This window comes from Lutjanus erythropterus, chromosome 12, assembly GCF_056507025.1.
Source record: "Lutjanus erythropterus isolate fLutEry1 chromosome 12, fLutEry1.hap2, whole genome shotgun sequence".
NCBI lineage: Eukaryota > Metazoa > Chordata > Actinopteri > Lutjaniformes > Lutjanidae > Lutjanus > Lutjanus erythropterus.
In genome coordinates this window covers 25,672,933-25,678,390 of record NC_139328.1, presented here as the reverse complement: position 1 = coordinate 25,678,390, position 5,458 = coordinate 25,672,933, and positions in this window count along the sequence as shown.

Below are 5,458 nucleotides of genomic sequence, written 5' to 3'. Positions count from 1 at the left end.
GCTCTTGTCCAATCTCATTGATCGGACATTCGCTGGTGTTACTTTCATAAAGAGAGGCTTACCAATACATTCTTGTCAGGAGACATATGCAGGCCTGATGTGTTTTATTTTTGAGTGTTAGGCTAATTAGGCTATAGAACATTTACTTGGCTCCAGAGAAGCAGCACAAATGGCGAGACTGGCCCTCGGCCTCAGAGGACAGAAGGGCTGAGTGGATAAATGGTTTATTTTTAATGACTGTGTGTGTATTTTACTCCATCAGACTGCTTTACCAACAAGGTAACTGTTTAAGGTCAATGGTGGATAAATACCAGCTGTCTGTGAACTGAATTCAAACTGGAAAGCTGACAGTTTTGCCATGTTCGATGTTGTTTTACTGTTAAATTTTGTAGACTATCGTTTTTTTATCCTGTTTGGCATTAGCATGTTGCTAATGTGGCTATTCCCACTGGCTCGGCCGATGTTGGATTAATGTTGTAATATTGAGTGACAATCAAGAGAAACTGTGTGAATGTTAAGTCTCGTTTAAAGCAAGTCAGTTTTACTCTGTGATCCTTGTCACTGGTGCATGTGTGTCCAGTACGTGTATGTATGTTTGTGTTGTTGCTGTATGTAAATTTACTTGTTAGACATGCCCTGAAAGTATCGGTATACCTATGTGTGAGGAAGGATGGTTGTTACTGTGTAAGTTTGATTCACACCCATTTAAGTTTTCAGGTGGATTGTATTCAGTTATGGTGCATTCCATTTCCCTTGGAGGTCAGAAGTCAGATGCTGGTGATAATGTCACACCTGTGTTGACCACTTTGTAAGTACAACAAGTTGGAAAAAAATGTGCTTGATACCAACCATGTCCACAACATCTCCACAGACAGCACTGTGTGTATGATGGATTTAATGAAACGTAACTGCTAATAAACAGCCATTCACTGTTAATGCGCAGAGCAGCCATATTGGATTTTTAGGGCAAGGTTGGATATCAGCCAACCAAGATTGTCTTTGGTTGACTGCAGCACTAATGTAACTAACTAATGGAATGCAACTAATGTAACTAAATAGCAGTATGAATATTTCCAGGGCTCTGTTCTCAGCCAACCCATCAACCAGGCACTATGACAAGTACAACAACAACCCTACCCCTCACAATGTCCATATTGTTTCCACATTATGACTCAAAACCTCTTGAACACACAAGTTGGAAAACGACTTCCCAACTCAGGAAATGGGACCTTCTAAGGTGCCTGTGAATGCAACAATAGTCAAGACTGGAAATAGACATATAAGTATCCCAGCAGCTTTTAACCTTCCCAGTTTCCACTGATGACAAAGTTGTGTTGAGTGAAAAAAAACTCAGAGATGTTATAATAAAAGAAGGCTTTGTTCACATCAGTCTCATTACTTTTTATAGAGGATCCTTCAGTGTGCAGAAACAGTTCATTCAGACTGCTGAGTTTTATTTTAACCTTTGTTTATCTCCGGAAGTTTGGCCGAGCATCGCTGTTCCCTTTTTTAAACTCATTCATTCACGCTGGGCCACACTACACCACAGCGCTTCACAGGGTCCAGTTCATTGTCCTCATTCAACTCCAGCTTGAAGTCCAGCATGCTTGAGGAGTGTACATCATGGGAGATTTTTTGTTTTTTTTTCAAACCTCCTCTTCCCACTCAGTCCGGCCACAGCAGCTGTGAATGTGATGATAGGAGTGAATGACCCCAGAGGACCCTGCATGACCCACCCCTATTCAGATCCCCACCGCCACTGCCATACCATAATGCGAACAAACAGGAACGTGACCCCCTCCTTCCCACTGTAACCCAGACTTGGAATCCATCCCCCCTTCCTCCCCACTCCGAGGGGAATCCTCCACCCGATCAGCAGCATTTCACATCCTGTCTGTCTGACTCATACTCATACAGAAAAGAAGGCTTGTTGGAAACCTAACCACGCTTATGTGAAAAAATTAAATAAAGAAATGATGATGATTCTGCAAAAAGCAAACCAATACCTCCAATATTTGAATTAAATAATAATTGTAATAATGGTACAATGTTTCAGTCTGTCTGACATCATATCAGGAACCACAGAGAGGCATCACTGGGGCTATTGGGAGCCCAGGTTCACGGATTCATGAAAAGGTTTGGTCAGCATCATGCCTCCACCAGAATTCTGTGGAATTCCCTAACAATGTGCAAAGACTGGAAAGCTGCCTAATAGCGCTGGCAAAAAAATAAATCCTCTTTGCGTCTGTCGTGGTCATGCATATTCAAATTATGTGTAAATCACATTATAATCTCATAATAGCTATTTGTAGTGGAAGTCCTCCAAACCATTTGCCAAATTCATTTACACTTTGCAACACAAATTCCCCCAGTGTAATGCATTAGGTTTTTATAAAAAGGCATAAAGATGCAAGGATGGCAGGGCATGATGATGCCAGTTTTTAAAGCTGAAGCAATTTGCGCTTGTGACTGGTGAGGAAGACGACTAATAGCTGGCGGACTGATTCCCTCTGAGAGCTTGTTTGCACCACAGCTTGATTCACAGTTTTTTTGTGAATCAGAAAACACCCCTGTGGGCAAAGCACACGGAAAAAAAGGCAAAAAATAAAAATTGCAAATCACCCTCACAATACAATCTTGAGCCTCTTTCAGATGGGATATATTTCTCTGGTGAAGTTGGATTTTACATTCACTGATCTCTCAGTGATTTTAATCTGACCTGGAATGTTTCTCACTCCTCATTCCAGTGTTAATTACAGCATGTAACACCCACTGGTTTTTCGGTGAGCTTGTTTTTCCTCCGCACCGGTGACAGCCGTGGCCAGAGGCATCGTGTTTTCAGGTTGTCCATCTGTCCCAGTTGTGTGAAAGTGAAATCTCAAGAACGCTGGGATTTATTCAAACTTGGCATGAATGTCCATGTGGACTCAAGGATGAACTCATAATTTGGAGGTCAAAGGTTCACGGTGATCTCACTAAACACGTTTTTGATCATATCTCAAGAATCATATGCTAATTAAGATGACATTTCTAATGGAATAAAATGATGAGGCGATTACGTTTTATGCTGCAATCGTTTGTGAGTCACAAGTCAACAGTTCCTAGTTGCAATTCCCAGCAAGAGGTAACAGGATAAAAATGACATAAAAAGGCATCACAAGATGAAAACAATGTGAAAGAAGTAACAAGATGAAAATAAAAAAAATATATAATATTGACGTAAAAAAATATAGTAAGACAGAAATTATGTAAAAAACGTAAGACAAAACAGTGTACCAAGATGAAAATTACAAGACATTAGAGAAAACTGATCTAAAAGATTGGACATAAATGACGAAACAAGATGAAAACAATGTAACAACACATAACAAGACAAATATGACAAAAATTAAATAAAAGACCTAATAAAAACAATATGACATGATGTAACAAGACAAAAACAAGATTCAAGATGTAACTAGATAAAACTATAATGTAAAAGACATAAGATGACACTAACATAGAGGGAGACTGTACCGTGGTGAAAAGCTGAGGTTCAGTTAACTAAGAAACAGCAGGTAGAAATGTTCTTCAGAAAGGGTGTTTTTACTTTTATACTTGGGAGCAGATTTCAGAGCCTGTACTTTTCCACTTTTACTTGAGTTAAGAGGTTGAATCAGCGCTTTTACTTTTACAAGAGTCTTTTATTTTTACACAAGTATCTTTACTTCTACTTCAGTACAGAGTGTGTGTACATTTGCATTTGTACATGACAACCAGCAAGGCAGTAATTCTTGTTGGTCCTCCCATAATGTACTGCAAGTCTGGACAGAAACATCATGTTGTAAACCGTGTTTCCTGTCATCAAATGTCATCAGCTTATGGCACGGTTTGAATTACGTTTGCCAATTGAACCTGCTCACCTGGTAAATGCCAGCATGATAAGCCCAACATGTAAGCTTCCAGTCCTGTTTGTTTTTCTTTTTCGCTTTTGTAGTATGCAGTGTCAATTACAAGAGCAAAACCCTGCAAGGTCATTGCTGTAGAATCAGGTCGGAACTCTGTCTTTGTGATTTGGCTTCCTTATGACTGATTTAATTTCCTGCTGGTCCAAATTTGTGTTCATTGGATCTCTCTTAAAGGGAGTTGTACCTCTTGCAGACATTGGAGTTGACGTAGGTCCTTCAGTTAAATGCTTTGAACTCACGATGCCCTCTTGCTGGTAGAATTGAAAGAAGATCATAAAAATAGGATTCTTTGTCAGTTTAAAAGTGGGAGATGGTCTATTCCTTTTATGTTGTTTTTTTCTATGATGAAACACGTTTACTTTTTGCATCCGTGTAGATGTTTAAAAACAGCTCATGAGCAACCTTCGTTCAATTCAATGATGTCATACAGTCATATTTTCCTTGAGCTCATAACTAATAATCTGCACAGAAATTATAGGGAGTCTTGTGCAGAATGACAGCCTGGTCATCCATTTCAGTGGGGAAACCCCCCCAGTGTAAAATGCATGCTTTCCAGCTCAGAGCAGCAGCACTGTTCTGGTCACGTGTTGCGTCTGTATGAATCACTCCACAGCAAACAGTGAATGAGAGAGCTCAGCGGGAATAATAGAGCTGTATTTACACAAGCTGTGGGTTTTAATGTCAGGGTAATCTTGGGCGTTTGTGAGTCACTTTGTCCTTAAACATGCAGTCGCTGCAGCCGCATGGGCAATCATGTCGGTTTGCTGAGGTCCTGTGTGACTCACGCCGGTCAGGCCCTGCGAAGTCTGAGCACTTCTCGTGTTTAGAGGAAAGCAGTGTGGCATTCCAAAGTAATGGACTCTATATTGGGCTCTGGGGATTGTGTGTGTGTGAGTGTGTGTTTCTCAGTATGTGGGCTGGTATGTCAAGTCAATTGCATGTGGGAGCGTTTTGTGTGTACGTCTGTGTGTGCATGTTTTGATCTCTTACAAGAATGGTATCCATTTGTGTTTGTTTGTGCCACCCTGGCTCACACTGACAATGAACACTGTGATCATAGGCTTGTGTGTAGGTTGTCTGCATGTGCATGTGTGTTTGTGTCTCTGTGTGTGGCCAGTATGTGCTGGGGCAACCAGTGTGGCAGCAGGGCGCTCCCCAGAGCCACCCAGTCCAACAAATAAGCTGTGCTGTGTTACAGCTGCTGTAGGACAGTACAGACATGACCCTGCTGACCCTGATTTTACTACACACTGGGAAAATGTGAATGGGATATGAAGCAGTGGCAGTATTCCCTCAAGTTAAACTAGTAGGTTGTCTCTGAGCAAGGCACTCAATTCAGTACTCAGTGCAGAGAGGTCCAGTTCAGGTACATTTTCCCATGCAAAGTGTAAGTTCAGGCCTAAAAAGTAAATAATTCTATAAAAAATTTAATATTACTATTACTTTAGTTAAAACTGCAAAGATACATTATGCATTGTGAGAATTTTGCCCCATGTGTTCCTGCTTCAAAC